Raw genomic sequence first — 24,482 nt, forward strand, 5'->3', positions numbered from 1 at the left:
CTAAAACTTGAATTGTACTACTTCTTACTGGCTATTACTTCAACTTAGAAGCTTCTTCTGTGTTCTACTATGGTGCTTTTAGTGTCTCCGCATACCGCAGCACGCGACATAGCTTTGCAGACGATAAATGTAACCGTCTCAGAGAAAAAAGCGGCCAATGTGACGATCTGGCTTTAAGTCGATTCGATAACAAATGACGATAACGGACGGATTTCTCAGGTTTTTACTACATATGAACACTTTTCACATTCTCCCGTGCAACGCGGCTGCTAGTCTTCCTTTCATGCAAAATCTTAAGGTCCTAGGTTATTTCCAAGCCACCAAAGCCGGCTAAAAAGTGATTAATCGACAAAGTAAAACTTGAATTGTACTACTTCTTACTGGCTATTACTTCAACTTACAAGCTTCTTCTGTGTTCTAATATGGTGCTTTTAGTGTCTCCGGATACCGCAGCACGCGACATAGCTTTGCAGACGATAAATGTAACCGTCTCAGAGAGAAAAGCGGCCAATGTGACGATCTGGCTTTAAGACGATACGATAACAAATGAAGAAAACGGACGGATTTCTCAGGTTTTTACTACATATGAACACTTTTCACATTCTCCCATGCAACGCGGCTGCTAGTCCTACTTTCATGCAAAATCTTAAGGTTCAACTTCTGTCCAAGCCACCAAAGCCGGCTAAAAAGTGAATAATCAATAACTAAAACTTGAATTGTACTACTTCTTACTGGATATTGCTTCAACTTAGAAGCTTCTTCTGTGTTCTACTATGGTGCTTTTAGTGTCTCCGCATACCGCAGCACGCGACATAGCTTTGCAGACGATAAATGTAACCGTCTCAGAGAGAAAAGCGGCCAATGTGACGATCTGGCTTTAAGTCGATTCGATAACAAATGACGAAAACGGACGGATTTCTCAGGTTTTTACTACATATGAACACTTTTCACATCCTCCATTCAACGCGGCTGCTAGTCCTCCTTTCATGAAAAATCTTAAGGTCCTAGGTCATGTCCAAGCAACCAAAGCCGGCTAAAAAGTGAATAATCGACAACTAAAACTTCAATTGTACTACTTCTTACTGGCTATTACTTCAACATAGAAGCTTCTTCTGTGTTCTACTATGGTGCTTTTAGTGTTTCCGCATACCGCAGCACGCGACATAGCTTTGTAGACGATAAATGTAACCGTTTCAGTGAGAAGAGCGGCCAATGTGACGATCTGGCTTTAAGTCGATTCGATAACAAATGACGAAAACGGACGGATTTCTCAGGTTTTTACTACATATGAACACTTTTCACATTCTCCCATGCAACGCGGCTGCTAGACCTCCTTTCATGCAAAATCGTAAGGTCCTAGGTCATGTCCAAGCCACCAAAGCCGGCCAAAAGGGAATAATCGATAACTAAAACTTGAATTGTACTTCTTCTTACTGGCTATTACTTCAACTTAGAAGCTTCTTCTGTGTTCTACTATGGTGCTTTTAGTGTCTCCGCATACCGCAGCACGCGACATAGCTTTGCAGACGATAAATGTAACCGTCTCAGAGAGAAAAGCGGCCAATGTGACGATCTGGCTTTAATTCGATTCGATAACAAATGACGAAAACGGACGGATTTCTCAGGTTTTTACTACATATGAACACTTTTCACATTCTCCCGTGCAACGCGGCTGCAAGTCCTCCTTTCATGCAAAATCTTAAGGTCCTAGGTCTTGTCCAAGCCACCAAAGCCGGCCAAAAGGGAATAATCGATAACTAAAACTTGAATTGTACTACTTCATACTGGCTATTACTTCAACTTAGAAGCTTCTTCTGTGTTCTACTATGGTGCTTTTAGTGTTATGGCATACCGCAGAACGCGACATTTGCTTTACAGACGATAAATGTAACCGTTCGAGAGAGAAGAATGGCCAATGTGACGATCTGGCTTGAAGTCAATTCGATAACAAATGACGAAAACGGACGGATTTCTCAGGTTTTTACTACATATGAACACTTTTCACATTCTCCCATGCCACGCAGCTGCTAGTCCTCCTTTCATGCAAAATCGTAAGGTCCTAGGTCATGTCCAAGCCACCAAAGCCGGCTAAAAAGTGAATAATCGACAACTAAAACTTGAATTGTACTACTTCTTACTGGCTACTACTTCAACATAGAAGCTTCTTCTGTGTTCTACTATGGTGCTTTTAGTGTTTCCGCATACCGCAGCACGCGACATAGCTTTGTAGACGATAAATGTAACCGTTTCAGTGAGACGAGCGTCCAATGTGACGATCTGGCTTTAAGTCGATTCGATAACAAATGACGAAAACGGACGAATTTCTCAGGTTTTTACTACATATGAACACTTCTCACATTCCCCCGTGCAACGCGGCTGCTAGTACTCCTTTCATGCAAAATCTTAAGGTCCTAGGTCATTTCCAAGCCACCAAAGCCGGCTAAGAAGTGAATAATCGACAACTACAACTTGAATTTTACTACTTCTTACTGGCTATTACTTCAACTTAGAAGCTTCTTCTGTGTTCTACTATGGTGCTTTTAGTGTCTCCGCATACCGCAGCACGCGACATAGCTTTGCAGACGATAAATGTAACCGTCTCAGAGAGAAAAGCAGCCAATGTGACGATCTGGCTTAAAAATGATTAGATAACAAATGACGAAAACGGACGGATTTCTCAGATTTTTACTACATATGAACACTTTTCACATTCTGCCATGCAACGCGGCTGCTAGTCCTCCTTTCATGCAAAATCTTAAGATCCTAGGTCATGTCCAAGCCACCAAAGCCGGCTAAAAAGTGAATAATCGACAACTAAAACTTCAATTGTACTACTTCTTACTGGCTATTACTTCAACTTAGAAGCTTCTTCTGTGTTCTACTATGGTGCTTTTAGTGTTTCGGCATACCGCAGCACGCGACATTGCTTTGCAGACGATAAATGTAACCGTTTGAGAGAGAAGAATGGCATATGTGACGATCTGGCTTGAAGTCAATTCGATAACAAATGACAAAAACGGACGGATTACTCAGGTTTTTACTACATATGAACACTTTTCACATTCTCCCGTGCAACGCGGCTGCTAGTCCTCCTTTCATGCAAAATCTTAAGGTCCTAGGTCATGTCCAAGCCACCAAAGCCTGCTAAAAACTGAATAACCGACAACTAAAACTTCAATTGTACTACGTCTTACTTTATATTACTTCAACTTAGAAGCTTCTTCTGTGTTCTACTATGGTGCTTTTAGTGTCTCCGCATACCGCAGCATGCGACATAGCTTTGCAGACGATAAATCTACCCGTCTCAGAGAGAAAAGCGGCCAATGTGGCGATCTGGCTTTAAGTCGATTCGATAACAAATGACGGAAACGGACGGATTTCTCAGGTTTTTACTACATATGAACACTTTTCACATTCTCCCGTGTAACGCGGCTTCTAGTCCTCCTATAATGCAAAATCTTAAGGTTCCATCTCATGTCAAAGTCACCAAAGCCGGCTAAAAAGTGAATAATCGACAATTAAAACTTGAATTGTACTACTTCTTACTGGCTATTACTTCAAATTAGAAGTTTCTTCTGTGTTCTACTATGGTGCTTTTAGTGTTTCCGCATACCGCAGCACGCGACATAGCTTTGTAGACGATAAATGTAACCATTTCAGAGAGAAGAGCGGCCAATGTGACGATATGGCTTTAAGTCTATTCGATAACAAATGACGAAAACGGACGGATTTCTCAGGTTTTTACTACATATGAACACTTTTCACATTCTCCCATGCAACGCGGCTGCTAGACCTCCTTTCATGCAAAATCTTAAGGTCCTAGGTCATGTCCAAGCCACCAAAGCCGGCTAAAATGTGAATAATCGACAACTAAAACTTGAATTGTACTACTTCTTATTGGCTATTACTTCAACTTAGAAGCTTCTTCTGTGTTGTACTGTGGTGCTTTTAGTGTCTCCGCATACCGCAGCATACGACATAGCTTTTCAGACGATAAATGTAACCGTCTCAGAGAGAAAAGCGGCCAATGTGGCGATTTGGCTTTAAGTCGATAGGATAAGAAATGACGAAAACGGACGGATTTCTCAGGTTTTTAGTACATATGAATACTTTTCACATCCTCCCTTGCAACGCGGCTTCTAGTCCTTATATCATGCAAAAACTTAAGGTTCCATCTCATGTCAAAGCCACCAAAGCCGGCTAAAAAGTGAATAATCGACAATTAAAACTTGAATTGTACTACTTCTTACTGGCTATTACTTCAAATTAGAAGCTCCTTCTGTGTTCTACTATGGTGCTTTTAGTGTTTCAGCATACCGCAGCACGCGACACAACTTTGCAGACGATAAATGTAACCGTTTCAGAGAAAAAAGCGGCCAATGTGACGATCTGGCTTTAAGTCGATTCGTAAACAAATGACGAAAACGGACGGATTTCTCAGGTTTTTACTACATATGAACACTTTTCACATTCTCCCGTGCAACGCGGCTGCTAGTCCTCCTTTCATGCAAAATCTTAAGGTCCTAGGTCATGTCCAAGCCACCAAAGCCGGCCAAAAGGGAATAATCGATAACTAAAACTTGAATTGTACTACTTCTTACTGGCTATTACTTCAACTTAGAAGCTTCTTCTGTGTTCTACTATGGTGCTTTTAGTGTCTCCGCATACCGCAGCACGCGACATAGCTTTGCAGACGATAAATGTAACCGTCTCAGAGAAAAAAGCGGCCAATGTGACGATCTGGCTTTAAGTCGATTCGATAGCAAATGACGAAAACGGACGGATTTCTCAGGTTTTTACTACATATGAACACTTTTCACATCTTCCCATGCAACGCGGCTGCTAGTCCTCCTTTCATGCAAAATCTTAAGGTTCCATCTCATGTCAAAGCCACCAAAGCCGGCTAAAAAGTGAATAATCGACAACTAAAACTTCAATTGTATTACTTCTAACTGGCTATTACTTCAACTTAGAAGCTTCTTCTGTGTTCTACTATGGTGCGTTTAGTGTTTCGGCATACCGCAGCACGCGACATTGCTTTGCAGACGATAAATGTAACCGTTTGAGAGAGAAGAATGGCCAATGTGACGATCTGGCTTGAAGTCAATTCGATAACAAATGACGAAAACGGACGGATTTCTCAGGTTTTTACTACATATGAACACTTTTCACATTCTCCCGTGCAACGCGGCTGCTAGTCCTCCTTTCATGCAAAATCTTAAGGTCGTAGGTCATGTCCAAGCCACCAAAGCCGGCTAAAAAGTGAATAATCGACAATTAAAACTTGAATTGTACTACTTCTTACTGGCTATTACTTCAACTTAGAAGCTTCTTCTGTGTTCTACTATGGTGCTTTTAGTGTCTCCGCATATCGCAGCACGCGACATAGCTTTGCAGACGATAAATGTAACCGTCTCAGAGAAAAAAGCGGCCAATGTGACGATCTGGCTTTAAGTCGATTCGATAACAAATGACGAAAACGGACGGATTTCTCAGGTTTTTACTACATATGAACACTTTTCACATCCTCCCATGCAACGCGGCTGCTAGTCCTCCTTTCATGCAAAATCTTAAGGTTCCATCTCATGTCAAAGCCACCAAAGCCGGCTAAAAAGTGAATAATCGGTAACTAAAACTTGAATTGTACTACTTCTTACTGGCTATTACTTCAACTTAGAAGCTTTTTCTGTGTTCTACTATGGTGCTTTTAGTCTTATGGCATACCGCAGCACGCGACATTTGCTTTACAGACGATAAATGTAACCGTTCGAGAGAGAAGAATGGCCAATGTGACGATCTGGCTTGAAGTCAATTCGATAACAAATGACGAAAACGGACGGATTTCTCAGGTTTTTACTACATATGAAAACTTTTCACATTCTCCCGTGCAACGCGGCTGCAAGTCCTCCTTTCATGCAAAATCTTAAGGTCCTAGGTCATGTCCAATCCACCAAAGCCTGCTAAAAACTGAATAATCGACAACTAAAACTTCAATTGTACTACGTCTTACTGGATATTACTTCAACTTAGAAGCTTCTTCTGTGTTCTACTATGGTGCTTTTAGTGTCTCCGCATACCTCAGCACGCGACAAAGCTTTGTAGACGATAAATGTAACTGTCTCAGAGAGAAAAGCGGCCAATGTGACGATCTGGCTTTAATTCGATTCGATAACAAATGACGAAAACGGACGGATTTCTCAGGTTTTTACTACATATGAACACTTTTCACATTCTCCCGTGCAACGCGGCTGCAAGTCCTCCTTTCATGCAAAATCTTAAGGTCCTAGGTCATGTCCAAGCCACCAAAGCCGGCCAAAAGGGAATAATCGATAACTCAAACTTGAATTGTACTACTTCTTACTGGCTATTACTTCAACATAGAAGCTTCTTCTGTGTTCTACTATGGTGCTTTTAGTGTTATGGCATACCGCAGAACGCGACATTTGCTTTACAGACGATAAATGTAACCGTTCGAGAGAGAAGAATGGCCAATGTGACGATCTGGCTTGAAGTCAATTCGATAACAAATGAAGAAAACGGACGGATTTCTCAGGTTTTTACTACATATGAACACTTTTCACATTCTCCCATGCCACGCAGCTGCTAGTCCTCCTTTCATGCAAAATCGTAAGGTCCTAGGTCATGTCCAAGCCACCAAAGCCGGCTAAAAAGTGAATAATCGACAACTAAAACTTGAATTGTACTACTTCTTACTGGCTACTACTTCAACATAGAAGCTTCTTCTGTGTTCTACTATGGTGCTTTTAGTGTCTCCGCATACCGCAGCATGCGACATAGCTTTGCAGACGATAAATGTACCCGTCTCAGAGAGAAAAGCGGCCAATGTGGCGATCTGGCTTTAAGTCGATTCGATAACAAATGACGGAAACGCACGGATTTCTCAGGTTTTTACTACATATGAACACTTTTCACATTCTCCCGTGTAACGCGGCTTCTAGTCCTCCTATAATGCAAAATCTTAAGGTTCCATCTCATGTCAAAGCCACCAAAGCCGGCTAAAAAGTGAATAATCGACAATTAAAACTTGAATTGTACTACTTCTTACTGGCTATTACTTCAAATTAGAAGTTTCTTCTGTGTTCTACTATGGTGCTTTTAGTGTTTCCGCATACCGCAGCACGCGACATAGCTTTGTAGACGATAAATGTAACCGTTTCAGAGAGAAGAGCGGCCAATGTGACGATATGGCTTTAAGTCGATTCGATAACAAATGACGAAAACGGACGGATTTCTCAGGTTTTTACTACATATGAACACTTTTCACATTCTCCCATGCAACGCGGCTGCTAGACCTCCTTTCATGCAAAATCTTAAGGTCCTAGGTCATGTCCAAGCCACCAAAGCCGGCTAAAATGTGAATAATCGACAACTAAAACTTGAATTGTACTACTTCTTATTGGCTATTACTTCAACTTAGAAGCTTCTTCTGTGTTCTACTGTGGTGCTTTTAGTGTCTCCGCATACCGCAGCATGCGACATAGCTTTTCAGACGATAAATGTAACCGTTTCAGTGAGAAAAGCGGCCAATGTGGCGATTTGGCTTTAAGTCGATTGGATAAGAAATGACGAAAACGGACGGATTTCTCAGGTTTTTACTACATATGAATACTTTTCACATCCTCCCTTGCAACGCGGCTTCTAGTCCTTATATCATGCAAAATCTTAAGGTTCCATCTCATGTCAAAGCCACCAAAGCCGGCTAAAAAGTGAATAATCGACAATTAAAACTTGAATTGTACTACTTCTTACTGGCTATTACTTCAAATTAGAAGCTCCTTCTGTGTTCTACTATGGTGCTTTTAGTGTTTCAGCATACCGCAGCACGCGACACAACTTTGCAGACGATAAATGTAACCGTTTCAGAGAAAAAAGCGGCCAATGTGACGATCTGGCTTTAAGTCGATTCGTAAACAAATGACGAAAACGGACGGATTTCTCAGGTTTTTACTACATATGAACACTTTTCACATTCTCCCGTGCAACGCGGCTGCTAGTCCTCCTTTCATGCAAAATCTTAAGGTCCTAGGTCATGTCCAAGCCACCAAAGCCGGCCAAAAGGGAATAATCGATAACTAAAACTTGAATTGTACTACTTCTTCTGGCTATTACTTCAACTTAGAAGCTTCTTCTGTGTTCTACTATGGTGCTTTTAGTGTCTCCGCATACCGCAGCACGCGACATAGCTTTGCAGACGATAAATGTAACCGTCTCAGAGAAAAAAGCGGCCAATGTGACGATCTGGCTTTAAGTCGATTCGATAGCAAATGACGAAAACGGACGGATTTCTCAGGTTTTTACTACATATGAACACTTTTCACATCCTCCCATGCAACGCGGCTGCTAGTCCTCCTTTCATGCAAAATCTTAAGGTTCCATCTCATGTCAAAGCCACCAAAGCCGGCTAAAAAGTGAATAATCGACAACTAAAACTTCAATTGTACTACTTCTAACTGGCTATTACTTCAACTTAGAAGCTTCTTCTGTGTTCTACTATGGTGCGTTTAGTGTTTCGGCATACCGCAGCACGCGACATTGCTTTGCAGACGATAAATGTAACCGTTTGAGAGAGAAGAATGGCCAATGTGACGATCTGGCTTGAAGTCAATTCGATAACAAATGACGAAAACGGACGGATTTCTCAGGTTTTTACTACATATGAACACTTTTCACATTCTCCCGTGCAACGCGGCTGCTAGTCCTCCTTTCATGCAAAATCTTAAGGTCGTAAGTCATGTCCAAGCCACCAAAGCCGGCTAAAAAGTGAATAATCGACAGTTAAAACTTGAATTGTACTACTTCTTACTGGCTATTACTTCAACTTAGAAGCTTCTTCTGTGTTCTACTGTGGTGCTTTTAGTGTCTCCGCATATCGCAGCACGCGACATAGCTTTGCAGACGATAAATGTAACCGTCTCAGAGATAAAAGCGGCCAATGTGACGATCTGGCTTCAAGTAGATTCGATAACAAATGACGAAAACGGACGGATTTCTCAGGTTTTTACTACATATGAACACTTTTCACATCCTCCCATGCAACGCGGATGCTAGTCCTCCTTTCATGCAAAATCTTAAGGTTCCATCTCATGTCAAAGCCACCAAAGCCGGCTAAAAAGTGAATAATCGGTAACTAAAACTTGAATTGTACTACTTCTTACTGGCTATTACTTCAACTTAGAAGCTTTTTCTGTGTTCTACTATGGTGCTTTTAGTCTTATGGCATACCGCAGCACGCGACATTTGCTTTACAGACGATAAATGTAACCGTTCGAGAGAGAAGAATGGCCAATGTGACGATCTGGCTTGAAGTCAATTCGATAACAAATGACGAAAACGGACGGATTTCTCAGGTTTTTACTACATATGAACACTTTTCACATTCTCCCATGCAACGCGGCTGCTAGTCCTTCTTTCATGCAAAATCGTAAGGTCCTAGGTCCTGTGCAAGCCACCAAAGCCGGCTAAAAAGTGAATAATCGACAACTAAAACTTCAATTGTACTACTTCTTACTGGCTATTACTTCAACTTAGAAGATTCTTCTGTGTTCTACTATGGTGCTTTTAGTGTTTCGGCATACCGCAGCACGCGACATTGCTTTGCAGACGATAAATGTAACCGTTTGAGAGAGAAGAATGGCCAATGTGACGATGTGGCTTGAAGTCAATTCGATAACAAATGACGAAAACGGACGGATTTCTCAGGTTTTTACTACATATGAACACTTTTCACATTCTCCCGTGCAACGCGGCTGCTAGTCCTCCTTTCATGCAAAATCTTAACGTCCTAGGTCATGTCCAAGCCACAAAAGCCTGCTAAAAACTGAATAATCGACAACTAAAACTTCAATTGTACTACGTCTTACTGGATATTACTTCAACTTAGAAGCTTCTTCTGTGTTCTACTATGGTGCTTTTAGTGTCTCCGCATACCGCAGCAAGCGACAAAGCTTTGCAGACGATAAATGTAACCGTCTCAGAGAGAAAAGCGGCCAATGTGACGATCTGGCTTTAATTCGATTCGATAACAAATGACGAAAACGGACGGATTTCTCAGGTTTTTACTACATATGAACACTTTTCACATTCTCCCGTGCAACGCGGCTGCAAGTCCTCCTTTCATGCAAAATCTTAAGGTCCTAGGTCATGTCCAAGCCACCAAAGCCGGCCAAAAGGGAATAATCGATAACTAAAACTTGAATTGTACTACTTCTTACTGGCTATTACTTCAACATAGAAGCTTCTTCTGTGTTCTACTATGGTGCTTTTAGTGTTTCCGCATACCGCAGCACGCGACATAGCTTTGTAGACGATAAATGTAACCGTTTCAGAAAGAAGAGCGGCCAATGTGACGATATGGCTTTAAGTCGATTCTATAACAAATGACGAAAACGGACGGATTTCTCAGGTTTTTACTACATATGAACACTTTTCACATTCTCCCTTGCAACGCGGCTTCTAGTCCTCCTATCATGCAAAATCTTAAGGTTCCATCTCATGTCAAAGCCACCAAAGCCGGCTAAAAAGTGAATAATCGACAATTAAAACTTGAATTGTACTACTTCTTACTGGCTATTACTTCAAATTAGAAGCTTCTTCTGTGTTCTACTATGGTGCTTTTAGTGTTTCAGCATACCGCAGCACGCGACATAGCTTTGCAGACGATAAATGTAACCGTTTCAGAGAAAAAAGCGGCCAATGTGACGATCTGGCTTTAAGTCGATTCGATAACAAATGACGAAAACGGACGGATTTCTCAGATTTTTACTACATATGAACATTTTTCACATTCTCCCGTGCAACGCGGCTGCTAGTCCTCCTTTCATGCAAAATCTTAAGGTCCTAGGTCATGTCCAAGCCACCAAAGCCGGCCAAAAGGGAATAATCGATAACTAAAACTTGAATTGTACTACTTCTTACTGGCTATTACTTCAACATAGAAGCTTCTTCTGTGTTCTACTATGGTGCTTTTAGTGTCTCCGCATACCGCAGCACGCGACATAGCTTTGCAGACGATAAATGTAACCGTCTCAGAGAAAAAAGCGGCCAATGTGACGATCTGGCTTTAAGTCGATTCGATAACAAATGACGAAAACGGACGGATTTCTCAGGTTTTTACTACATATGAACACTTTTCACATCCTCCCATGCAACGCGGCTGCTAGTCCTGCTTTCATGCAAAATCTTAAGGTTCCATCTTATGTCAAAGCCACCAAAGCCGGCTAAAAAGTGAATAATCGGTAGCTAAAACTTGAATTGTACTACTTCTTACTGGCTATTACTTCAACTTAGAAGCTTCTTCTGTGTTCTACTATAGTGCTTTTAGTCTTATGGCATACCGCAGCACGCGACATTTGCTTTACAGACGATAAATGTAACCGTTCGAGAGAGAAGAATGGCCAATGTGACGATCTGGTATGAAGTCAATTCGATAACAAATGACGAAAACGAACGGATTTCTCAGGTTTTTACTACATATGAACAATTCTCACATTCCCCCGTGCAACGTGGCTGCTAGTACTCCTTTCATGCAAAATCTTAAGGTCCTAGGTCATTTCCAAGCCAACAAAGCCGGCTAAAAAGTGAATAATCGACAACTAAAACTTCAATTGTACTACTTCGAACTGGCTATTACTTCAACTTAGAAGCTTCTTCTGTGTTCTACTATGGTGCTTTTAGTGTCTCCGCATACCGCAGCACGCGTCATAGCTTTGCAGACGATAAATGTAACCGTCTCAGAGAGAAAAGCGGCCAATGTGACGATCTGGCTTTAATTCGATTCGATAACAAATGACGAAAACGGACGGATTTCTCAGGTTTTTACTACATATGAACACTTTTCACATTCTCGCGTGCAACGCGGCTGCTAGTCCACCTATCATGCAAAATCTTAAGGTTCCATCTCATGTCAAAGCCACCAAAGCCGGCTAAAAAGTGAATAATCGCTAATTAAAACTTGAATTGTACTACTTCTTACTGGCTATTACTTCAAATTAGAAGCTTCTTCTGTGTTCTACTATGGTGCTTTTAGTGTTTCGGCATACCGCAGCACGCGACATAGCTTTGCAGACGATAAATGTAACCGTTTCAGAGAGAAGAACGGCCAATGTGACGATCTGGCTTTAAGTCGATTCGTAAACAAATGACGAAAACGGACGGATTTATCAGGTTTTTACTACATATGAACATTTTTCACATTCTCCCGTGCAACGCGGCTGCTAGCCCTCCTTTCATGCAAAATCTTAAGGTCCTAGGTCATGTCCAAGCCACCAAAGCCGGCCAAAAGGGAATAATCGATAACTAAAACTTGAATTGTACTACTTCTTACTGGCTATTACTTCAACTTAGAAGCTTCTTCTGTGTTCTACTATGGTGCTTTTAGTGTTTCCGCATACCGCAGCACGCGACATAGCTTTGTAGACGATAAATGTAACCGTTTCAGAGAGACGAGCGGCCAATGTGACGACCTGGCTTTAAGTCGATTCGATAACAAATGACGAAAACGGACGAATTTCTCAGGTTTTTACTACATATGAACACTTTTCACATTCTCCCATGCAACGCGGCTGCCAGACCTCCATTCATGCAAAATCTTATGGTCCTAGGTCATGTCATAGCCACCAAAGCCGGCTAAAAAGTGAATAATCGGTAACTAAAACTTGAATTGTACCACTTCTTACTGGCTATTACTTCAACTTAGAAGCTTCTTCTGTGTTCTACTATGGTGCTTTTAGTGTTATGGCGTACCGCAGCACGCGACATTTGCTTTACAGACGACAAATGTAACCGTTCGAGAGAGAAGAATGGCCAATGTGACGATCTGGCTTGAAGTCAATTCGATAACAAATGACGAAAACGGACGGATTTCTCAGGTTTTTACTACATATGAACACTTTTCACATTCTCCCATGCAACGCGGCTGCTAGTCCTCCTTTCATGCAAAATCGTAAGGTCCTAGGTCATGTCCAAGCCACCAAAGCCGGCTAAAAAGGGAATAATCGACAACTAAAACCTCAATTGTACTACTTCTTCCTGGCTATTACTTCAACATAGAAGCTTCTTCTGTGTTCTACTATGGTGCTTTTAGTGTTTCCGCATACCGCAGCACGCGACATAGCTTTGTAGACGATAAATGTAACCGTTTCAGTGAGAAGAGCGTCCAATGTGACGATCTGGCTTTAAGTCGATTCGATAACAAATGACGAAAACGGACGGATTTCTCAGGTTTTTCCTACATATGAACACTTCTCACATTCCTCCGTGCAATGCGGCTGCTAGTACTCCTTTCATGCAAAATCTTAAGATCCTAGGTCATGTCCAAGCCACCAAAGCCGGCTAAAAAGTGAATAATCGACAACTAAAACTTCAATTGTACTACTTCTTACTGGCTATTACTTCAACTTAGAAGCTTCTTCTGTGTTCTACTATGGTGCTTTTAGTGTTTCGGCATACCGCAGCACGCGACATTGCTTTGCAGACGATACATGTAACCGTTTGAGAGAGAAGAATGGCCGATGTGACGATCTGCCTTGAAGTCAATTCGATAAAAAATGACGAAAACGGACGGATTTCTCAGGTTTTTACTACATATGAACACTTTTCACATTCTCCCATGCAACGCGGCTGCTAGTCCTCCTTTCATGCAAAATCTTAAGGTCCTAGGTCATGTCCAAGCCACCAAAGCCTGCTAAAAACTGAATAACCGACAACTATAACTTCAATTGTACTACGTCTTACTTTATATTACTTCAACTTAGAAGCTTCTTCTGTGTTCTACTATGGTGCTTTTAGTGTCTCCGCATACCGCAGCACGCGACATAGCTTTGCAGACGATAAATGTAACCGTCTCAGAGAGAAGAGCGGCCAATGTGAGGATCTGGCTTTAAGTCGATTCGATAACAAAAGACGAAAACAGACGGATTTCTCAGGTTTTTACTACATATGAACACTTTTCACATTCTCCCGTGCAAAGCGGCTGCAAGTACTACTTTCATGCTAAATCTTAAGGTCCTACGTCATGTCATAGCCACCAAAGCCGGCCAAAAGGGAATATTCGATAACTAAAACTTGAATTGTACTACTTCTTACTGGCTATTACTTCAACATAGAAGCTTCTTCTGTGTTCTACTATGGTGCTTTTAGTGTTTCCGCATACCTCAGCACGCGACATAGCTTTGTAGACGATAAATGTAACCGTTTCAGAGAGACGAGCGGCCAATGTGACGATCTGGATTTAAGTCGATTCGATAACAAATGACGAAAACGGACGGATTTCTCAGGTTTTTACTACATATGAACACTTTTCACATTCTCCCGTGCAACGCGGCTGCTAGTCGTCCTTTCATGCAAAATCTTATGATCCTATGTCATGTCCAAGCCACCAAAGCCGGCTAAAAAGTGAATAATCGACAACTAAAACTTGAATTGTACTACTTCTTACTGGCTATTACTTCAACTTAGAACTTCTTCTGTGTTCTACTATGGTGCATTTTTTGTTTCGGCATACCGCAGCATGCGACATAGGTTTGCAGGCGATAAATGTAACCGTTTCAGAAAGTAGAATGGCCAATGTGACGACCTGGCTTTAAGTCGATTCGATAACAGAAGACGAAAACGGACGGATTTCTCAGGTTTTTACTACATATGAACACTTTTCACATTCTCCCGTGCAACGCTTCTGCAAGTCCTCCTTTCATGCAAAATCTTAAGGTCCTAGGTCATGTCCAAGCCACCAAAGCCGGCTATAAAGTGAATAATCGACAACTAAAACTTGAATTGTACTACTTCTTACTGGCTATTACTTCCACTTAGAAGCTTCTTCTGTGTTCTACTATAGTGCTTTTAGTATTTCAGCATACCGCAGCACGCGACATAGCTTTGCAGACGATAAATGTAACCGTTTCAGAGAAAAAAGCGGCCAATGTGACGATCTGGCTTTAAGTCGATTCGATAACAAATGACGAAAACGGACGGATTTCTCAGGTTTTTACTACATATGAACACTTTTCACATTCTCCCATGCAACGCGGCTGCTAGACCTCCTTTCATGCAAAATGTTAAGGTCCTAGGTCATGTCCAAGCCACCAAAGCCGGCCAAAAGGGAATAATCGATAAATAAAACTTGAATTGTACTACTTCTTACTGGCTATTACTTCAACTTAGAAGCTTCTTCTGTGTTCTACTAAGGTGCTTTTAGTGTCTCCGCATGCCGCAGCACGCGACATAGCTTTGCAGACGATAAATGTAACCGTCTCAGAGAGAAAAGCGGCCAATGTGACGATCTGGCTTTAAGTCGATTCGATAACAAATGACGAAAACGGACGGATTTCTCAGGTTTTTACTACATATGAACACTTTTCACATTCTGCCATGCAACGCGGCTGCTAGTCCTCCTTTCATGCAAAATCTTCAGGTCCTAGGTCATGTCCAAGCCACCAAAGCCGGCTAAAAAGTGAATAATCGACAACTAAAACTTGAATTGTACTACTTCTTACTGGCTGCTTCTTCAACTTAGAAGCTTCTTCTGTGTTCTACTATGGTGCTTTTACTGTTTCCGCATACCGCAGCACGCGACATAGCTTTGCAGACGATAAATGTAACCGTCTCAGAGAGAAGAGCGGCCAATGTGAAGATCTGGCTTTAAGTCAATTCGATAACAAATGACGAAAGCGGACGGATTTCTCAGGTTTTTAGTACATATGAACACTTTTCACATTCTCGCGTGCAAAGCGGCTGCTAGTCCTCGTATCATGCAAAATTTTAAGGTTCCATCTCATGTCAAAGCCACCAAAGACGGCTAAAAAGTGAATAATCGACAATTATAACATGAATTGTACAACTTCTTACTGTCTATTACTTCAAATTAGAAGCTTCTTCTGTGTTCTACTATGGTGCTTTTAGTGTTTCAGCATACCGCAGCACGCGACATAGCTTTGCAGACGATAAATGTAACCGTTTCAGAGAAAAAAGCGGCCAATGTGACGATCTGGCTTTAAGTCGATTCGTAAACAAATGACGAAAACGGACGGCTTTCTCAGGTTTTTACTACATATGAACATTTTTCACATTCTCCCGTGCAACGCGGCTGCTAGTCCTCCTTTCATGCAAAATCTTAAGGCCCTAGGTCATGTCCAAGCCACCAAAGCCGGCCAAAAGGGAATAATCGATAACTAAAACTTGAATTGTACTACTTCTTACTGGCTATTACTTCAACTTAGAAGCTTCTTCTGTGTTCTACTATGGTGCTTTTAGTGTTTCCGCATACCGCAGCACGCGACATAGCTTTGTAGACGATAAATGTAACCGTTTGAGAGATAAGAATGGCCAATGTGACGATCTGGCTTGAATTCAATTCGATAACAAATGACGAAAACGGACGGATTTCTCAGGTTTTTACTACATATGAACACTTTTCACATTCTCCCATGCAACGCGGCTGCTAGTCCTCCCATCATGCAAAATCTTAAGGTTCCATCTCATGTCAAAGCCACCAAAGCCGGCTAAAAAGTGAATAATCGGTAACTAAAACTTGAATTGTACTACTTCTTACTGGCTATTACTTCAACTTAGAAGCTTCTTCTGTGTTCTACTATGGTGCTTTTAGTGTTATGGCATACCGCAGCACGCGACATAGCTTTGTAGACGATAAATGTAACCGTTTCAGAGAGAAGAATGGCCAATGTGACGATCTGGCTTTAAGTCGATTGGATAACAATGACGAAAACGGACGGATTTCTCAGGTTTTTACTACATATGAACATTTTTCACATTATCCCGTGCAACGCGGCTGCTAGTCCTCCTTTCATGCAAAATCTTAAGGTCCTAGGTCATGTCCAAGCCACCAAAGCCGGCCAAAAGGGAATAATCGATAACTAAAACTTGAATTGTACTACTTCTTACTGGCTATTACTTCAGCTTAGAAGCTTCTTCTGTGTTCTACTATGGTGCTTTTAGTGTCTCCGCATACCGCAGCACGCGACATAGCTTTGCAGACGATAAATGTAACCGTTTCAGAGAGAAGAACGGCCAATGTGACGATCTGGCTTTAAGTCGATTCGATAACAAAAGACGGAAACGGACGGATTTCTCAGGTTTTTACTACATATTAACACTTTTCACATTCTCCCGTGCAACGCGGCTGCTAGTCCTCCTTTCATGCAAAATCTTATGATCCTAGGTCATGTCCAAGACACCAAAGCCGGCCAAAAGGGAATAATCGATAACTAAAACTTGAATTGTACTACTTGTTACTGGCTATTACTTCAACTTAGAAGCTTCTTCTGTGTTCTACTATGGTGCTTTTAGTGTCTCCGCATACCGCAGCACGCGACATTTGCTTGCAGACGATAAATGTAACCGTTTGAGAGAGAAGAATGACCAATTTGACGATCTGGCTTGAAGTCAATTCGATAACAAATGACGAAAACGGACGGATTTCTCAGGTTTATACTACATATGAACACTTTTCACATTCTCCCATGCAACGCGGCTGCTACTCCTCCTTTCATGCAAAATCTTAAGGTCCTAGGTCATGTCCAAGCCACCAAAGCCGGCTAAACAGTGAATAATCGACAACAAAAACTTGAATTGTACTACGTCTTATTGGATATTACTTCAACTTAGAAGCTTCTTCTGTGTTCTACTATGGTGCTTTGAGTGTCTCCGCATACCGCAGCACGCGACATAGCTTTGCAGACGATAAATGTAACCGTCTCAGAGAGAAAAGCGGCCAATGTGACGATCTGGCTTTAAGTCGATTCGATAACAAATGACGAAAACGGACGGATTTCTCAGGTTTTTACCACATATGAACACTTTTCACACGCTCCCATGCAACCCGGCTGCATGTCCTCCTTTCATGCAAAATCTTAAGGTCCTAGGTGATGTCCAAGCCACCAAAGCCGGATAAAAAGTGTATAATCGACAACTAAAACTTGAATTGCACTACTTCTTACTGGCTATTCCTTCAACTTAGAGGCTTCTTCTATGTTCTACTATTGTGCTTTTAGTGTCTCCGCATACCGCAGCACGCGACATAGCTTTGCAGACGATAAATGTAACCGTCTCAGAGAGAAGGGCGGCCAATGCGACGATCTGTCTTTAAGTCGATTCGATAACAAATGACGAAAACGGACGGATTTCTCAGGTTTTTAATACATATGAACACTTTTCACATTCTCCGGTGTAACGCGGCTTCTAGTCCTCCTTTCATGCATTATCTTAAGGTCCTAGGTCATATCCAAACCACCAAAGCCTGCTAAAAATTGAATAATCGATAATTAAAACTTCAATTTTACTACTTCTTACTGCCTATTACTTCAACTTAGAAGCTTCTTCTGTGTTCTACTATGGTGCTTTTAGTGTCTCCGCACACCGCAGCACGCGACATAGCTTTGCAGACGATAAATGTAACCGTTTCAGAGAGAAGAATGGCCAATGAGACGACCTGGCTTTAAGTCGATTCGATAACAAAAGACGAAAACGGACGGATTTCTCAGGTTTTTACTACATATGAACACTTTTCACATTCTCCCGTGCAACGCGGCTGCTAGTCCTCCTTTCATCCTAAATCTTAAGGTCCTAGGTCATGTCCAAGCCACCAAAGCCGGCTAAAATGTGAATAATCGACAACTAAAACTTGATTTGTACTACTTCTTACTGGCTATTACTTCCACTTAGAAGCTTCTTCTTTGTTCTACTATGGTGCTTTTAGTGTCTCCGCATACCGCTGCACGCGACATAGCTTTGCAGACGATAAATGTAACCGTCTCAGAGAGAAGATCGGCCAATGTGACGATCTGGCTTTAAGTCGATTCGATAACAAATGACGAAAACGGACGGATTTCTCAGGTTTTTACTACATATGAACACTTTTCACATTCTCCCGTGCAACGCGGCTGCCAGTCCTCCTTTCATGCAAAATCTTAACGTCCTAGGTAATGTCCAAGCCACCAAAGCCGGCTAAAAAGTGAATAATTGACAACTAAAACTTGAATTGTACTACATCTTACTGGCTATTACTTCAACTTAGAAGCTTCTTCTGTGTTCTACTATGGTGCATTTTTTGTTTCGGCATACCGCAGCGTGCGACTTAGGTTTGCAGACGATAAATGTAACCGTTTCAGAAAGTAGAACGGCCAATGTGACGATCTGGCTTTAAATCGATTCGATAACAGAAGACGAAAACGGACGGATATCTCAGGTTTTTACTACATATGAACACTTTTCACATTCTCCCGTGGAACGCGGCTGCAAGTCCTCCTTTCATGCAAAATCTTAAGGTCCTAGGTCATGTCCAAGCCACCAAAGCCGGCTATAAAGTGAATAATCGACAACTAAAACTTGATTTGTACTACTTCTTACTAGCTATTACTTCAACTTAGAAGCTTCTTCTGTGTTCTACTATGGTGCATTTAGTGTCTCCGAATACCGCAGCACGCGACATAGCTTTGCAGACGATAAATGTAACCGTCTCAGAGAGAAAAGCGGCCAATGTGACGATCTGGCTTCAAGTCGATTCGATAACAAATGACGAAAACGGACGGATTTCTCAGGTTTTTACTACATATGAACACTTTTCACATTCTCCCGTGCAACGCGGCTTCTAGTCCTCCTTTAATGCAAAATCTTAAGGTCCCAGGTCATGTCCAAGCCACCAAAGCCGGCCAAAAGGGAATAATCGATAACTAAAACTTGAATTGTACTACTTCTTACTGGCTATTACTTCAACTTAGAAACTTCTTCTGTGTTCTACTAAGGTGCTTTTAGTGTCTCCGCATACCGCAGCACGCGACATAGCTTTGCAGACGATAAATGTAACCGTCTCAGAGAGAAAAGCGGCCAATGTGACGATCTGGCTTTAAGTCGATTCGATGTCAAATGACGAAAACGGACGGATTTCTCAGGTTTTTACTACATATGAACACTTTTCACATTCTCCCATGCAACGCGGCTGCTAGTCCTCCTTTCATGCAAAATCTTAAGGTCCTAGGTCATGTCCAAGCCACCAAAGCCGGCTAAAAAGTGAATAATCGACAACTAAAACTTCAATTGTACTGCTTCTTACTGGCTATTACTTCAACATAGAAGCTTCTTCTGTGTTCTACTATGGTGCTTTTAGTGTTTCCGCATACCGCAGCACGCGACATAGCTTTGTAGACGATAAATGTAACCGTTTCAGAGACAAGAGCGTCCAATGTGACGATCTGGCTTTAAGTCGATTCGATAACAAATGACGAAAACGGACGGATTTCTCAGGTTTTTACTACATATGAACACTTTTCACATTCTCCCGTGCAACGCGGCTGCTAGTCTTTCTTTCATGCAAAATCTTAAGGTTCCACCTCATGTCCAAGCCACCAAAGCCGGCTAAAAAGTGAATAATCGACAACTAAAACTTGAATTGTACTACTTCTTACTGGCTATTACTTTAACTTAGAAGCTTCTTCTGTGTTCTACTATGGTGCTTTTAGTGTCTCCGCATTCCGCAGCACGCGACATTTGCTTTGCAGACGATAAATGTAACCGTTTGAGAGAGAAGAATGACCAATTTGACGATCTGGCTTGAAGTCAATTCGATAACAAATGACGAAAACGGACGGATTTCTCAGGTTTTTACTACATATGAACACTTTTCACATTCTCCCGTGTAACGCGGCTTCTAGTCCTCCTTTCATGCATTATCTTAAGGTCCTAGGTCATATCCAAACCACGAAAGCCTGCTAAAAATTGAATAATCGATAATTAAAACTTGAATTTTACTACTTCTTACTGCCTATTACTTCAACTTAGAAGCTTCTTCTGTGTTCTACTATGGTGCTTTTAGTGTCTCCGCATACCGCAGCACGCGACATAGCTTTGCAGACGATAAATGTAACCGTTTCAGAGAGAAGAACGGCCAATGTGACGATCTGGCTTTAAGTCGATTCGATAACAAAAGACGAAAACGGACGGATTTCTCAGGTTTTTACTACATATGAACACTTTTCACATTCTCCCCTGCAACGCGGCTGCTAGTCCTCCTTTCATGCAAAATCTTAAGGTCCTAGGTCATGTCCAAGCCACCAAAGCCGGCTAAAAATTGAATAATCGACAACTAAAACTTGAATTGTACTACTTCTTACTGGCTATTGCTTCAACTTAGAAGCTTCTTCTGTGTTCTACTATGGTGCTTTTAGTGTCTCCGCATACCGCAGCACGCGACATAGCTTTGCAGACGATAAATGTAACCGTCTCAGAGAGAAGAGCGGCCAATGTGACGATCTGGCTTTAAGTCGATTCGATAACAAATGACGAAAACGGAGGGATTTCTCAGGTTTTTACTACATATGAACACTTTTCACATTATCCCGTGCAACGCGGCAGCTAGTCCTCCTTTCATGCAAAATCTTAAGGTCCTAGGTCATGTCCAAGCCACCAAAGCCGGCTAAAAAGTGAATAATCGACAACTAAAACCTGAATTGTACTACTTCTTACTGGCTATTACTTCAACTTAGAAGCTTCGTCTGTGTTCTACTATGGTGCTTTTAGTGTCTCCGCATACTGCAGCACGCGACATAGCTTTGCAGACGATAAATGTAACCGTCTCAGAGAGAAGAGCGGCCAATGTGACGATCTGGCTTTAAGTCGAATCGATAACAAATGACGAAAACGGACGGATTTCTCAGGTTTTTACTACATATGAACACTTTTCACATTCTCCCGTGCAACGCGGCTGCTAGTCCTCCTTTCATACATAATCTTAAGGTCCTAGGTCACATCCAAGCCACCAAAGGCTGCTAAAAAGTGAATAATCGATAATTAAAACTTGAATTGTACTACTTCCTAGTGGCTATTACATCAACTTAGAAGCTTCTTCTGTGTTCCACTATCGTGCGTTTAGTGTCTCCGCATACCGCAGCACGCGACATAGCTTTGCAGACGATAAATGTAACCGTCTCAGAGAGAAAAGCGGCCAATGTGACGATCTGGCTTTACGTCGATTCGATAACAAATGACGAAAACGGACGGATTTCTCAGATTTTTACTACATATGAACACTTTTCACATTCTCCCGTGCAACGCGGCCGCTAGTCCTCCTTTAATGCAAAATCTTAAGGTCCTAGGTCATGTCCAAGCCACCAAAGCCGGCTAAAAAGTGAATAATCGACAACTAAAACTTGAATTGTACTACATCTTACTGGCTATTACTTCAACTTAGAAGCTTCTTCTGTGTTCTACTATGGTGCATTTTTTGTTTCGGCATACCGCAGCATGCGACATAGGTTTGCAGACGATAAATGTAACCGTTTCAAAAAGTAGAACGGCCAATGTGACGATCTGGCTTTAAGTCGATTCGATAACAGAAGACGAAAACGGACGGATTTCTTAGGTTTTTACTACATATGAACACTTTTCACATTCTCCCGTGCAACGCGGCTGCTAGTCCTCCTTTCATGCAAAATCTTAAGGTCCTAGGTCATGTCCAAGCCACTAAAGCCGGCAATAAAGTGAATAATCGACAACTAAAACTTGAATTGTACTACTTCTTACTAGCTGTTTCTTCAACTTAGAAGCTTCTTCTGTTTTCTACTATGGTGCTTTTAGTGTTTCCGCATACCGCAGCACGCGACATAGCTTTGCAGACGATAAATGTAACCGTCTCAGAGAGAAAAGCGGCCAATGTGACGATCTGGCTTTAAGTCGAATCGATAAGAAATGACGAAAACAGACGGATATCTCAGGTTTTTACTACATATGAACACTTTTCACATTCTCCCGTGCAACGCGGCTGCTAGTCGTCCTTTCATGCAAAATCTTATGATCCTATGTCATGTCCAAGCCACCAAAGCCGGCTAAAAAGTGAATAATCGACAACTAAAACTTGAATTGTACTACTTCCTAGTGGCTATTACTTCAACTTAGAACTTCTTCTGTGTTCTACTATGGTGCATTTTTTGTTTCGGCATACCGCAGCATGCGACATAGGTTTGCAGACGATAAATGTAACCGTTTCAGAAAGTAGAATGGCCAATGTGACGACCTGGCTTTAAGTCGATTCGATAACAGAAGACGAAAACGGACGGATTTCTCAGGTTTTTACTACATATGAACACTTTTCACATTCTCCCGTGCAACGCTTCTGCAAGTCCTCCTTTCATGCAAAATCTTAAGGTCCTAGGTCATGTCCAAGCCACCAAAGCCGGCTATAAAGTGAATAATCGACAACTAAAACTTGAATTGTACTACTTCTTACTGGCTATTACTTCCACTTAGAAGCTTCTTCTGTGTTCTACTATAGTGCTTTTAAGGTCTCCGCATACCGCAGCACGCGACATAGCTTTGCAGACGATAAATGTAACCGTTTCAGAGAGAAGAGCGGCCAATGTGACGATCTGGCTTTAAGTCGATTCGATAACAAATGACGAAAACGGACGGATTTCTCAGGTTTTTACTACATATGAACACTTTTCACATTAACCCGTGCAACGCGGCTGCTAGTCCTCCTTTCATGCAAAATCTTAAGGTCCTAGGTCATGTCCAAGCCACTAAAGCCGGCAATAAAGTGAATAATCGACAACTAAAACTTGAATTGTACTACTTCTTACTGGCTGTTTCTTCAACTTAGAAGCTTCTTCTGTTTTCTACTATGGTGCTTTTAGTGTTTCCGCATACCGCAGCACGCGACATAGCTTTGCAGACGATAAATGTAACCGTCTCAGAGAGAAAAGCGGCGAATGTGACGATCTGGCTTTAAGTCGAATCGATAAGAAATGACAAAAACAGACGGATATCTCAGGTTTTTACTACATATGAACACTTTTCACATTCTCCCGTGGAACGCGGCTGCTAGTCGTCCTTTCATGCAATATCTTATGATCCTAGGTCATGTCCAAGCCACCAAAGCCGGCTAAAAAGTGAATAATCGACAACTAAAACTTGAATTGTACTACTTCTTACTGGCTATTACTTCAACTTAGAACTTCTTCTGTGTTCTACTATGGTGCATTTTTTGTTTCGGCATACCGCAGCATGCGACATAGGTTTGCAGACGATAAATGTAACCGTTTCAGAAAGTAGAACGGCCAATGTGACGACCTGGCTTTAAGTCGATTCGATAACAGAAGACGAAAACGGACGGATTTCTCAGGTTTTTACTACATATGAACACTTTTCACATTCTCCCGTGCAACGCTTCTGCAAGTCCTCCTTTCATGCAAAATCTTAAGGTCCTAGGTCACATCCAAGCCACCAAAGCCGGCTATAAAGTGAATAATCGACAACTAAAACTTGAATTGTACTACTTCTTACTGGCTATTACTTCCACTTAGAAGCTTCTTCTGTGTTCTACTATAGTGCTTTTAAGGTCTCCGCATACCGCAGCACGCGACATAGCTTTGCAGACGATAAATGTAACCGTTTCAGAGAGAAGAGCGGCCAATGTGACGATCTGGCTTTAAGTCGATTCGATAACGAATGACGAAAACGGA

Source organism: Schistocerca gregaria, chromosome 9 (genome assembly GCF_023897955.1).
Source record: "Schistocerca gregaria isolate iqSchGreg1 chromosome 9, iqSchGreg1.2, whole genome shotgun sequence".
In the NCBI taxonomy this organism is placed as follows: domain Eukaryota; kingdom Metazoa; phylum Arthropoda; class Insecta; order Orthoptera; family Acrididae; genus Schistocerca; species Schistocerca gregaria.